Here is a 15,473-nt window from a genome sequence, read left to right as displayed (position 1 = left end):
CAGACTTCATCTTGTAAAGTAACAGCATTCCTCTGCTGATTTAGTGTATGCTGCCAGCTGCAGTCTGACCCTGTGAGAGAGCTGTGGAGAAGAATGCAGACAAAGTAAATGACTGGCAGACCTTGGAGTTTTCTTTCAGCCTGTGCAGATGAATCCTGTTTAGTGGTAAGAAGTATCCTCTCTCCCTGTCATACTGACAGGGCATTCTGTCCATCACATAAACTTATAAACAGCTCTTCCTGTGGATTGCAGTTTCCTATGAGCTGTAACTGTTTAAATGCATGTCGATTACCTTAAAGGGCCCCAACATTTCTGTGCACCAACTGGTACCCATCAGCCATTAGGGTGAAGCCTGAGGGTGGGTTCGCAGGTGGTTTGGGAGGGTGCTGGGCCTGGTTAGAGAGAGTTGGTGTGTTAGTTAGCCACTGTATTTCTTGCCTTATTATTATTTGCCATAATCCTTTAATACATGTTCATACTGTTTTACTGTTATTACTGTGTGTGTTGTAGTTATTTATAATGTTCCTGTCTGGGAAACCCATTCTTGCCCTGGATGCCCAGTCAGGTGGAGGCACTGCCACAGTCATGTACCCCAACTCCCAGGTAGCGGAGACTCAGGATCAGCCTGCAGAGCACATGGAGGTAGCTGGGGTAAAGACCCACAGGGGTAATTGTGGACCTAGGCCAAACCCCGTTACACACATATATATATATATATATATATATATATATATATATATATATATATATATATATATATATATAAAAATATATATATATATATATATATATATATATATATATATATATATATAAAATGTAAGTTTGTTTAGGTTTTGGGAAAGTGTATTATTTTAAAAAAAAAAATAATAATGCTAGATATCTTTATTTTGCAAATTGTAATCAGTTGCAGAATAAGAAGCTGACTAAGAAGACAACTTCAGCCTTGTACGTCATTCACAGTGGTTACCTTATAAATGACAGTCACAGTGGTTACCTTATAAATGACAATCAGCATAAACCACTGTGAATGAACATTAAGAACAAGAGAGCTGCAAAATGTTTCGTTTTCAAAATGATTGTCTATATAGGTTGTTTGTTACATTAAAGTTGATTTAAAAAAAAAGAAAAAAAAAAGCTTTGAGTGGAGGTCACATGTTTCCTGTCTAGAGTGGAGCTCAACTCTGCAGATAGACTACTTTGGAGTGGAGCTCCACTCTAGACAGGAAACATGTGACCTCCACTGCAATTTTTTTTTCTATTTCAATAAAACTTTAATGTATCAAACAACCAATATGCACAATCATTCAGAAAACGTTTTTATATATATATATATATATATATATATATATATATATATATATATATATATATATATATATATATATAAACTTTATGCACAATCATTCAGAATACTTTTTTTTTTTTAAAATAAACTTTAATGTATCAAACAACCAATAGGCACAATTCTGAAAACGAAATTGCTTTCTTTTGGTTTATGGCGAGTGACATTTATAAGGTTAAGGCAAAGTATAAGCAAATGTAATAATTATTCTAAGTTATAAATAGATCATCTCAGGAAATCACAGGAGTAATTCTTTATCTACTGTTTTAAATTAACAATATTGAACTATTTAAAGCTCCACTCTACACAACAAAAATGTGACATCCACAACCTCTACGGGGAAGTTCTCTTTAAACAAGAAGAAGGTTTGCTGCTTTCTTTTTTTTCTTTTTTTTTACCATATTTAACCCCTTAGTGACCTGACTGTTGTACCAATTTTTAGCGTTAGCGACCAAGGCTCTTTTTACATTGCTGCAGTGTTTGTGTTTATCTGTAATTTCCCTCTAACTTTTTTTTTTTTTTTTTCATGTTTAACCCCTTAGTGACCTGACAGTTGTACGACTTTTTTAGCGTTAGCGACCAAGGCTGTTTTTACATTGCTGCAGTGTTTATGTTTAGCTGCAATTTCCCTCTTATTTATTTATTTTTACCATGTTTAACCCCTTAGTGACCTGACAGTTGTACCACTTTTTTAGCGTTAGCGACCAAGGCTATTTTTACATTGCTGCGGTGTTTGCGTTTAGCTGTAATTTTCCTCTTACGCCTTTACTGTACCCACACATATTATATACCGTTTTTCTCGCCATAAGATTGACTTTCTACAGATACCATTATTTTCATCATATCATATAATTTTTTATAAATATTTTTATAAATTATTATTTAAAATATTAAAAACCACACTTTTTTTTTTTTACTTTTACCCCCAAAATCTGTTACGCATCTACAACCCCCGAGAAAACAACATGGCTAAACAGTTTCTTCATTTTGTCCTGAGTTTTGAAATACCCAATTTTCAATTTTTACGATTAACCTTTTTCTCCTTCAGTGACCTTTTAACCCTAACCCTCCCCCTAGATCTAACCCTCCCCCTAGATCTACCACTAAGCCTAGATCTAACCCTAACCCTACATAACTATTTATTTTTATTATTTTTACTATTTCATTTTTTTTCATCTGTTACAGCTGCGGTCCTTAAGGAGATAAAGGGATAGTAAATTCAAAATTTAACTTGCATGATTCAGATAGAACATGTAATTTTAAGACACTTATAAATTCACATCTATTTTTAAATGTGCTTTGTTCTCTTGTTATCCCTTGCTGAAAGAGAATATGCACATATTCAACACTAGTGGGAGCTAGCTGCTGATTTTTGCCTGCACACATTTGTCTTTTGCGATTGGATGACTATGGCTCCGTTCGGGCAGCGCTCCAAGCAAACTGGGACTCGCTTGTAGCGTTTTCCTCACATTTGCAAGTGAGATGCCTGGCGTTTTTGAGTGCTCTGATGACATAAGTCCCAGCACTTCCATCGTACTGGAAAGCTGTCACTTTTCAGAGCAAGCTCAGACGCTTGGCAACATTGCAGCCTCCACACACGTTTTGCTGTGGAGGCTGCCATGTTTTTATAAGCCAAAACAGGAACCCTGAGGGGAACCGAGAGTGGGGTGCGCTAAGTGGACCAAACTATCGAAATTGTACACAAACCATATGGCTCCCGTGAAGTCGGGCGGAAATTTAAAGGCAGTGTGAAGCAAAAAGGTGTAAGCGGCAAAGCTCCTCTGGTCCTCGGAGTGAAGATTTCTGAAAATTAAAAGTGAAAAAGAGGGCGCCACATAGCGTGATACTGTTGTTACAGGCTCAGAAGGCAAAGTATTCAAAAAGGCTTACCGAAAAGCTCTGCACCGTTCTGTGACCGGTGCTATCAGGCAGACTAACACTCTCAGTGGTTAGCACACTGGGTGGCCTCAGGTGTAATGCAGACAGGTGGATCTCAGCGTTGCTTGATTGAAGTAACTCAACGTCTGTGCAGCACGTATACTACAGACTCCAGTGGGTTTTGGAATAAAACACCTCTCCAGGTTAGATTAATGAGAATATGAGACAACTTCTGTATGATAAAGTTAAAATCTTTACTCCATACAAGATTTGCTACGCGTTTCTAGACCAATGGTCTTTTCCTCAGGCATAAAAACAATGGATACAATTATGAACAAATTGAAACCTTAAATACAGGTAAATTTAAAAGCGGAAGTTGTCATAGTTTCAAAAAAGAGACCAATCGTGACAAAGTAGACCCTGTAAATCTTATCAGCATTAATTGTGAAATCTAAACCTGTGAACTAACCATTATTGTCAATATGTGTCAAAATATCGCTAAGATGTTTCTAAGCTATTTGAAGTGTCTGTCACAGATTTTCTTGGAATATTTAATACTGAATATATAAAATATGAAAAATAACTGCAGTTGCTTCTAGTAACCTATCTCCAATTTGCCCTGTACTAAATGCTGCTGTCATGCTTATCCGGTGTTATGCTGAGAATTGTTTTCCCAGTGTCTCTGGTTTCCCCTGCCTCTCGGCAAACATCGGAACTCTGACCCACCTCCATTCAGCTGCTCTCAGCTCAGCACCTGTTTTATTATTAGCTGAATGGGGCAGGATAAGCTACAGGGGCTGAGCTGAGAACAGCTGAAGGAAGGTGGGTCAGAGTTCCGATGTTTGCCGAGAGGCAGGGGAAACCATTCTCGAACAACGGTGTTGTATAAACAGCTTAAATAAAAATAATCCTCCACTAATAAAGAGAGACACAATTTAAACATTTTTACAGTCAGCTACAAGGGAGCTTATTTAAAAACGTTCATTATTGTGCAGCAGATCCCTTTGCGCATTTTCTCTAAGCTCCCTTGCTTGTGACGTCACCTAGCGCCACGTTATCGCTGGAAGTGAAGCGCCTCCACTAGCTCCTGAGCGCTGCCCGAATGCGGCCTATATGTGTTCATCTTGCTGCCAGTAGTGCAATGTTGTTCCTTCAGCAAAGGATAACAAGAGAACGAAGCAGATTTTATAATGGAAGTAAATTGGAAACTGCATGTTCTTTCTTATTTATAAAAGTCTGTTTTTGACTTGAGTGTCCCTTAAATGATTTTTTATTTATTATGAAAATAACAGTTTTGATTCTGACTATGACTAAGTTTCCTCCCATGTGCTTGACACAGGAGCCAGCAATCATTAAAGATCTACACATTGCTATACAATGGGTTGCTAAGAATGAGGCACTGTTCTGTGGGCGCATAACCATGCCAAGTTATGTGTCAATGAATGAAGATGACCCCCAGAAGGCCATAGATAACGTGATGCAAAGAGAAGAACCAGAAGCAAGGGAGTCATTCCTCTTTGTATTTCAGCACAGAGAAGATATGGAGTTGTTTTTGCAGGCATGTCTTGACCAACAGGGCCTCCAAGTTAATGCCATGTTCAACAAATGACTGATGGACAAGGGGTGGTGGTGTGTTTATGTTTAAATTATTGATAATAATAAAAAAAATAAGATAATTAACACCATTTCTGAGTCAGTGCTTTAATAACACACTACCACAAGTATGAAGGTACAAGATAATTGTAGGTAACTACAAGATAATTGTAGGCTACTGCTATATATATATATAGCAGTAGCCTATTGTTGCTTCTGCTTTCATAGTATAAGGTTAGGGTTATAAGTTCAAATGGTTTCTGACCTTGATTGAACACGATTCTCCAGAGCTCCGGGAAACAGCAAGAAAGCACACAAGCACAGAGAGTGTTTCTCACTAGTTCCGTTTACTGTAAGTATACACAGCAGTTATATAGCAGTCTCACATCATGAGGCTATAGGAAATGCAGATAGAGGAGTAACATAAAATGTCCATATATGTCTAAAAAACATGTTAAAGGAAGTTGTGGGTGTTGTTTGCTGTTTTACAGACCATCATATGAGTTTCATAATGCCCTCATGTGTCGGTTACAAGTCACCCACTAACATAATATACCCATCAAATCACAGAGAGACAACCACATAAAACACACAAAGACATAGAGACACACACACACCCTCACTGAGACATCCAGAGAAAACAGAGAGACATACACTCTCAGAGAGACACCCACAGAAACTGCACATACATACACACACCCTCACAGAGATAACCAAAGAAAACACACAGACATACTCACACACCCTCAGAGAAACATCCACAGAAAACGCAGACATACATACACACACCCACCCTCAAAGAGACATCCACATTAAAAAAAAAAAGTCATACACATCCACCCTCACAGAGGCATCAAGAGGAAATACACAAAGACATACATACACACACCCTCACAGGGACACAAATAGAAAAAGCACAAAGACATACTCACACACTCTCACAGAGAGACCAACAACAACAACAAAACAGTGTGTGACATGCATGATAAAAAAAATTGCAGAAATTAAGAGATCACTTTTTAAACAATCAGATTTGCAAATGTGCAAACAAAAATTAAACTCTATGAATTCAAAATTGTAGATTAATGTTTTTTTTTTTTTTTTTTTTTTTTATTTTGTTTTTATTGAGGTTTGATAAAGGCTTACAAAATTCTTGAAATCAAGATAACATTTAAACAAAACAATATCAGAATACAATCTTAACAGAGTTTAACGTGCCTTACAGTCTTCAAGCCTTCTAGGGTTCGGAGGGGGCCTCTTTTGGGTCCCTTTGTCTTCATAAAACAATAAAAGGCTCTCACAGAGAATAAGAGACCACTTATGGATCCCGTTCATGAAACCTCATTTTTAAAAAGTATTGTAAACAAAAATTGTAGATTAATGTTATCAGTAGATGGTTAGATGAAGAAAAGTACTTTTAAAAGGTTGACATATGTTTGTGTTTTTCCCCCCAAACAAGAACAACACTTCAATTATGGTGTAAACATGTTCCCATCTGTCAGCTGTACTTATGGATTTTGAAAATGCTGTACTCTATATGGTCTTGGTGGAACCATAAGCCGTGGCACTAGGTCTCATACCATTAGATATGGTTAAATGCATGATTTAGGCTCGTTTGTATGTATTTCAAAATTAAGTCAGCTGTAGTGTAAACTGAACAGTGTTAAGTTAACCTGTATCATTTGAAACACTGAGAAATCTTAGTTTGAAAGTATAACTTTTTATGCATATGTAAAAATCATAGATAAAGTGCCTCCTTGCATCTGTAAAGTCCTTGCATAAAGGGGCAGTAAACTGAAATGTAGTTAAAATGTATATATTACAAAAAAAAATATCTTTCAAAAGGGCAACTACCATTTGTGTATTAAGGAGGAAACCTTTATGCATGTCTTTAAATATAGAATTTCTACAGCATTGTCAAATAATCATAAATACACTGCTGCAGATTGCTAAAAAAATAAATGTTTTTTTTATGGACCCCTTGCCCAACCATACTACTACCACACTGAAGTTACAATCCAAAATTGCACAAAGAAATAAAAAAAATTACTATGTAAGTCCTACCTCCTCTGCAAATGAAAGTGCTCTGCTATCTGACTCAGACACACACTGTACAAACTTAAAGGGCTACTGGACCCACATTTTTTCTTTCATGATTCAGATAGAGCATGCAATTTTAAGCAGCTTTATAATTTATTCCTATTATAATTTTTTATTTGTTCTCTTGCTATCTTTATTTGAAAAGTTAGGAATGAAAGCTTTGGAGCATGACTATTTTTTGTTCAGTACCCTGGATAGAGCTTGCTAATAGGTGCCTGCATTTAGCCATCCAATAAGCAAGTGTAACCCAGGTTCTCAAACTAACATGGGCCGGCTCAAATGCTTTTATTTCTTCTTTTTCAGATAAATATAGGAAGAGAACGAAGAAAATGTGATAATAGAAATAAATTAAAAAGCTGCTTAAAATTGCATGCTCTATCTGAATCTAGAATGAAAAAAATTGTGTTTAGTATCCTTTTAAGTGCCAAGTCTGTCTCACTACGCATAGTGGTTTAGTGCACACTCAAAAATCCTCTCAAATGCTAATGCTTTACTCATTTTAATAAAATTGACCACACTCAGTAGCACTCTGCTGTAGTACCCTCTGGTGGCTGCCAAATTGTTTAAAGAAAATAATAGTTGTTCTTGCCTCATGGGGCACCCTGGCCCATTTGGCCCCTGACAGGAGTCACCCCTGTAACCCCCTGATGGCAGCCAGGTGTGATTTACGGAGATTATGTATTTATAACTTACAATTATCATTACTTTTGCTTATACTTTTGCCCTAACAGAACATAAGTTAATGTAAAGAATGTGCTTATTTAACCTTATTAATAACAATCAGCATAAACCACTGTCAATGAACATTAAGAACAGGAAAGCAAAATATTTACGCCTAGATTTAGAGTTCTGCGGCCAAAGGGGTGCGTAGCTAATGCTGGCTTTTTTCTGGCCGCACCTTTTAAATACCGCTGGTATTGAGAGTTCACAGAATGGCTGCGTTAGGCTCCAAAAAAGGAGCGTAGAGCATATTTAACGCAACTTCAACTCTCGATACCAGCGGTGCTTACGGACGCGGCCAGCTTCAAAAACGTGCTCGTGTACGATTCCCCCATAGAAAACAATGGGGCTGTTTGAGCTGAAAAAAAACCTAACACCTGCAAAAAAGCCGCGTTCAGCTCCTAACGCAGCCCCATTGTTTGCTATGGGGAAACACTTCCTACGTCTGCACCTAACACCCTAACATGAACCCCGAGTCTAAACACCCCTAACCTTACACTTATTAACCCCTATTCTGCCGCCCCCGCTATCGCTGACACCTGCATATTTTTTTAACCCCTAATCTGCCGCTCCGTAAACTGCCGCTACTTACATTATCCCTATGTACCCCTAATCTGCTGCCCCTAACACCGCCGACCCCTATATTATATTTATTAACCCCTAATCTGCCCCCCACAACGTCGCCTCCACCTGCCTACACTTATTAACCCCTAATCTGCCGAGCGGACCGCACCGCTATTATAATAAAGTTATTAACCCCTAATCCGCCTCACTCCTGCCTCAATAACCCTATAATAAATAGTATTAACCCCTAATCTTCCCTCCCTAACATCGCCGACACCAAACTTCAAACATTAACCCCTAATCTGCCGACTGGAGCTCACCGCTATTCTAATAAATGTATTAACCCCTAAAGCTAAGTCTAACCCTAACACTAACACCTCCCTAAGTTAAATATAATTTAAATCTAACGAAATAAATTAACTCTTATTAAATAAATTATTCCTATTTAAAGCTAAATACTTACCTGTAAAATAAATCCTAATATAGCTACAATATAAATTATAATTATATTATAGCTATTTTAGGATTTATATTTATTTTACAGGTAACTTTGTATTTATTTTAACCAGGTACAATAGCTATTAAATAGTTAAGAACTATTTAATAGCTAAAATAGTTAAAATAATTACAAAATTACCTGTAAAATAAATCCTAACCTAAGTTACAATTAAACCTAACACTACACTATCAATAAATTAATTAAATAAAATACCTACAATTACCTACAATTAAACCTAACACTACACTATCAATACATTAATTAAATACAATATCTACAAATAAATACAATGAAATAAACTAACTAAAGTACAAAAAATAAAAAAGAACTAAGTTACAAAAAATAAAAAAATATTTACAAACATCAGAAAAATATTACAACAATTTTAAACTAATTACACCTACTCTAAGCCCCCTAATAAAATAACAAAGACCCCCAAAATAAAAAATGCCCTACCCTATTCTAAATTACAAAAGTTCAAAGCTCTTTTACCTTACCAGCCCTGAACAGGGCCCTTTGCAGGGCATGCCCCAAAGAATTCAGCTCTTTTGCCTGTAAAAAACCCCACATACAATACCCCCCCCTAACATTACAATCCACCACCCACATACCCCTAATCTAACCCAAACCCCCCTTAAATAAACCTAACACTAAGCCCCTGAAGATCTTCCTACCTTATCTTCACCATACCAGGTTCATTGATCGATCCAGAAGAGCTCCTCCGATGTCTTGATCCAAGCCCAAGCGGGGGGCTGAAGATGTCCATGATCCGGCTGAAGTCTTCATCCAAGCGGGAGCTGAAGAGGTCCATGATCCGGCTGAAGTCTTCTATCAACGGCATCTTCAATCTTCTTTCTTTCGGATCCATGTTCATCCCGCCGACGCGGAACATCCATCTTCACCGACGACTTCCCGACGAATGACGGTTCCTTTAAGGGACGTCATCCAAGATGGCGTCCCTCGAATTCCGATTGGCTGATAGGATTCTATCAGCCAATCGGAATTAAGGTAGGAAAATTCTGATTGGCTGATGGAATCAGCCAATCAGAATCAAGTTCAATCCGATTGGCTGATTCAATCAGCCAATCAGATTGAGCTCGCATTCTATTGGCTGTTCCGATCAGCCAATAGAATGCGAGCTCAATCTGATTGGCTGATCGTATCAGCCAATCGGATTGAACTTGATTCTGATTGGCTGATTCCATCAGCCAATCAGAATTTTCCTACCTTAATTCCGATTGGCTGATAGAATCCTATCAGCCAATCGGAATTCGAGGGACGCCATCTTGGATGACGTCCCTTAAAGGAACCGTCATTCGTCGGGAAGTCGTCGGTGAAGATGGATGTTCCGCGTCGGCGGGATGAACATGGATCCGGAAGAAAGAAGATTGAAGATGCCGTTGATAGAAGACTTCAGCCGGATCATGGACCTCTTCAGCTCCCGCTTGGATGAAGACTTCAGCCGGATCATGGACCTCTTCAGCTCCCGCTTGGATGAAGACTTCAGCCGGATCATGGACATCTTCAGCCCCCTGCTTGGGCTTGGATCAAGACATCAGAGGAGCTCTTCTGGATCAATCGGTGAACCTGGTATGGTGAAGATAAGGTAGAAAGATCTTCAGGGGCTTAGTGTTAGGTTTATTTAAGGGGGGTTTGGGTTAGATTAGGGGTATGTGGGTGGTGGGTTGTAATGTTGGGGGGGGTATTGTATGTGTTGTTTTTACAGGCAAAAGAGCTGAATTCTTTGGGGCATGCCGCGCAAAGGGCCCTGTTCAGGGCTGGTAAGGTAAAAGAGCTTTCAACTTTTGTAATTTAGAATAGGGTAGGGCATTTTTTTATTTTGGGGGTCTTTGTTATTTTATTAGGGGGCTTAGAGTAGGTGTAATTAGTTTAAAATTGTTGTAATATTTTTCTAATGTTTGTAAATATTTTTTTATTTTTTGTAACTTAGTTCTTTTTTATTTTTTGTACTTTAGTTAGTTTATTTAATTGTATTTATTTGTAGGTATTGCATTTAATTAATGTATTGATAGTGTAGTGTTAGGTTTAATTGTAGGTATTGTATTTAATTAATTTATTGATAGTGTAGTGTTAGGTTTAATTGTAGATAATTGTAGGTAGTTTATTTAATTTATTTATTGATAGTGTATTGTTAGGTTTAATTGTAACTTAGGTTAGGATTTATTTTACAGGTAAATTTGTAATTATTTTAACTATTTTAGCTATTAAATAGTTCTTAACTATTTAATAGCTATTGTACCTAGTTAAAATAAATACAAAGTTACCTGTAAAATAAATATAAATCCTAAAATAGCTATAATATAAGTAGAATTTATATTGTAGCTATATTAGGGTTTATTTTACAGGTAAGTATTTAGCTTTAAATAGGAATAATTTATTTAATAAGAGTTAATTTATTTTGTTAGATTTAAATTATATTTAACTTAGGGGGGGTGTTAGGGTTAGAATTAGCTATAGGGGTTAATCCATTTATTACAGTAGCGGCGAGATTCGGTCGGCAGATTAGGGGTTAATAATTGAAGTTAGGTGTCGGCGATGTTAGGGAGGGCAGATTAGGGGTTAATACTAATTATTATAGGGTTATTGAGGCGGGAGTGAGGCGGATTAGGGGTTAATAACTTTATTATAGTAGCGGTGAGATCCGCTCGGCAGATTAGGGGTTAATAAGTGTAGGCAGGTGGAGGCGACGTTGAGGGGGGCAGATTAGGGGCTAATAAATATAATATAGGGGTCGGCGGTGTTAGGGGCAGCAGATTAGGGGTACATAAGGATAACGTAAGTAGCGGCGCTTTGCGGTCGGCAGATTAGGGGTTAATTATTGTAGGTAGCTGGCGGCGACGTTGTGGGGGGCAGGTTAGGGGTTAATAAATATAATATAGGGGTCGGCGGTGTTAGGGGCAGCAGATTAGGGGTACATAAGTATAACGTAGGTGGCGGTCGGCAGATTAGGGGTTAAAAAAATTTAATCGAGTGGCGGCGATGTGGGGGGACCTCGGTTTAGGGGTACATAGGTAGTTTATGGGTGTTAGTGTACTTTAGAGCACAGTAGTTAAGAGCTTTATAAACCAGCGTTAGCACAGAAAGCTCTTAACTACTGACTTTTTTCTGCGGCTGGAGTTTTGTCGTTAGATTTCTAACGCTCACTTCAGCCAAGACTCTAAATACCGGAGTTAGAAAGATCCCATTGAAAAGATAGGATACGCAATTGACGTAAGGGGATCTGCGGTATGGAAAAGTTGCGGCTGGAAAGTGAGCGTTAGACCCTTTAATGACTGACTCCAAATACCAGAGGGTGGTAAAAACCAGCGTTAGGAGCCTCTAACGCTGGTTTTCACGGCTACCGCCCAACTCTAAATCTAGGCCTTTGTTTTCTGAATTATTGTGTCTATTGATTGTTACGTTAAAGTCCATTTAAAAAATAAAAAAAAATATTGAGTGGAGGTCAAATGTTTCCTATCTTGAGTGGAGCTCCAGTTTGGCACAGGTTTGTTTGCCATATAAAGCGTTGGTTCAGGCTTAGAACATATATCCACACAGAAATGAGTGTCGCAAATAATTTTAAACCTTTTTAAATACAAGTTACTTTTAAAAAAGGTAAAATATATTCAGTGGCAATGTTGGCACAAGTTTGTTTGCCATATAAAGCATTGGGTCAGGCTTAGAACTTAAAAATATGAAGTGGTTCATGCCCTGTATATATGCACACAGAAATGAGTGACTCATCGGATTTCAACCCTTTTTAAATACCAATTTAAATACCAGTTACTTATTCAGAAAAGGTAAAATATATGAAGTGGCCAGGTTGGCACAAAAAAAATGCTATAATAAGCATTGGGCATGGCTGAAAATATGTATATTCTATGAAGATGTTCATGCCGAGTATATATCATCACAGAAATAAGTGACCAAAAGGATTTTAACACTTAAAATACCAGTTACTTATTCAGAAAAGATAAAATATATGAAGTGGCAAGGTTGGCACCAGATTGTTTGATATAAAAACCATTGTGACAGGCTGAAAACATGTATATCCTATAGAGAGGCTTATGCCATGTATATAAGCACACATTAATGAGCATTCCAAAGGATTTTAAAAGTTTTTAAATACCAATTACTTATTTAGAAAAGGTAAAATATATGAAATGGCAAGGTTGCCTGCAATTTTTTTGCTATAAAAAGCGTTGGGCCAGGTTGATAACATGTCTATTCTATAATGGGGTTCATGCCCTGTATATATCCACACATAATTAAATTAGTGGGCCAAATGATTTTAACCCTTTTTAAATACCTTTACTTAATAAGATAAGATAAAATATATGAAGTGACAAAGTTGGCACCAGATTGTTTGCATTGGGCCATGCTGAAAATATTTGTCTATTCTATGATGAAGTTCATGCCGAGTATTTATCATCACAGAAATGAGTGACCCAAAAGGATTTTAACCCTTTTAAAATAACAGTTTATTATTCATAAAAGGTAAAATATATGAAGTAGCAAGGTTGTCACCAATTTGTTTTCCATAAAGAGCGTTGGGCAAGTCTGATAACATGTCTGTCCTATGATGGGGTTCATGCCGTGTATATATCCACAAATAAATAAGTGGCTCAAAGGATTTTAACTCTTTTTAAAATAACAGTTACTTTTTGAAAACATAACCAAATTTGTTCCACATTTGCTATCTGTTTATTGCAATACTAGTGTTAAAGTCCGTGTAGACGGTCAAAAATATGTCCAACTTACTAACCACTCCATTATTTACCCACCTCTCCCTCCAAGAACCTTTGCCTACCATCTGACCCCCCCATCCACTCAGATCTACTCTCTCTTATTCCCCCCTCCCTCCTTCACCCTCCCTGCCACTTTCAACATCTAATTTTCCGCAGCGCAGAGGTACCACCCGCTCCCGTCTATATCTATCACCAATCCCTCTATCTCTATCACTATCTATATATCCCTCTATCCCTCTATTGCTGTGTCCATCTATCCCTCTATCTCTATTCCTCTATCTCTATCCCTATCTCCCTATACCTATATCCATTTATCTCTATCCATCTATCACTATCCCTCTATCCCTATCTTAACATATTTTTTTATGCAGCACAGTGGTCCCAGCCTCTCCAGCCCCTCCATCGATGGGGCTCCCACCTGCCTCCCTCCTTACCCTCCCACGCCACCGATTGGCACCACCGCTGCACAATACAGAAAGGGACACAGATTGCAGCAATGCCTCAATATTGAGGCATAGTGCATTACCATTTTCTAAGCAACCATTCCAGAGAGGGCCAGTGATGGTGCCGATCGTTGGTGGCGTGTGAAGGATAGGAGGGAGGCAGGTGGGTGGCCCATCACTGGAGGGAGGAGGAAGAAGGCGGTAGGGTGTGTGAGAGGGGCAGGAGCGGGTGGGAACGCTTATACTACGGAAAAAGTTGGAAGGAGGGAGAGGGGGATAATAGATTAGTAAAATAAACTGGGAGAGGGTAGAGTGGTAGGGGAATGAGGGTGGGCAAATACACTACAGATTTTATTTTATATATCTACTGTATATAAAAAAAAAATAAAAGCAAATAAATATAGTAAAACGGCTACTGGCAGACAGCTGAAAGTACATAACATGTACGCTAAAAGGTAGAAGGGGGGTTAGAGAGCTATTTGGGGGGGGGTCTGAACAAAGGAGATCCCAGAGAAGCATTTACAACCATTTGTGCTATAATTGCACATGCTGTTTGTAAATAATTTCAGTGATAAACCCAAAGTTTGTGAAAAAGTAAAAAAAAATTTTTATTTGATCGCATTTGGTGGTTAAATGGTAGCATGAAATATAGCAAAATGGGCCTAGATCAATACGTTGGGTTGTCTACTACACTAAAGCGAAAATTAAATGTACAAGCTCCCTACAAGCTAATGAATTAACACCTTCACTGCTGGGCATAATACAAGTGTGGTGCACAGCGGCATTTAGCAGCCTTCTAATTACCAAAAAGCAATCCCAAAGCCATAAATGTCTGCTATTTCTGAACAAAGGGGACCCCAGAGTAGCATTTACAACCATTTGTGCCATAATTGCATAAGCTGTTTGTAAATAATTGCAGTGAGAAACCTCAAGTTTGTGAAAAAGTGAACAAATTTTGTATTTTATTGCATTTGGCGGTGAAATGAAATATACCAAGATGGGCCTAGATCAATACTTTGGGCTGTCTACTACACTAAAGCTAAAATTAACTCTACAAACTCACTATAAGCTACTGAATTAATTCCATCAATACTGGGCATAATACAAGTGTGGTGCACAGCAGCATTTACCGGATTTCTAATTACAAAAAAGCAACGCCAAAACAATATATGTCTGCTATTTCGGAACAAAGGGGATCCCAGAGAAGCATTTACAACCATTTGTGCCATAATTGCACAAGCTGTTTGTAAATAATTTCAGTGAGAAAAATACATTTTGTGGAAAAATAAACATTTTTTTTTTATTTGATCGCATTTGGCGGTGAAATGGTGGCATGAAATATACCAAAATGGGCCTAGATCAATACTTTGGGATGTCTTATAAAATAAAATATATACATGTAAAGGGTTATTTAGGGATTCCTGACAGATATCAGTGTTCCAATGTAACTAGCGCTCATTTGGAAAAAAAGTGGTTTGGAAATAGCAAAGTGTATTTATGGCCCTATAACTTGCAAAAAAACAAAGAACGTGTAAACATTGGGTATTTATAAACTCAGGACAAAATTTAGAAACTATTTAGCA

The 15,473-nt window shown here is 37.7% G+C and overlaps 1 long non-coding RNA gene across 1 annotated transcript; it reads left to right on the top strand.

The window, feature by feature from the left end:
- Positions 1–1,468: 1,468 nt before the first annotated feature.
- LOC128655483 (uncharacterized) lies at positions 1,469–4,908 on the top strand. Its single transcript, XR_008401821.1, has 2 exons — positions 1,469–1,710; positions 4,563–4,908. It is a non-coding gene; the product is annotated as an uncharacterized LOC128655483 (long non-coding RNA).
- The last annotated feature ends 10,565 nt before the right edge of the window (positions 4,909–15,473 follow it).

Source organism: Bombina bombina, chromosome 4 (genome assembly GCF_027579735.1).
Source record: "Bombina bombina isolate aBomBom1 chromosome 4, aBomBom1.pri, whole genome shotgun sequence".
NCBI lineage: Eukaryota > Metazoa > Chordata > Amphibia > Anura > Bombinatoridae > Bombina > Bombina bombina.
The sequence above is the reverse complement of the archived record's forward strand: the minus strand, read 5'-3'. Positions and strand labels throughout refer to the sequence as shown.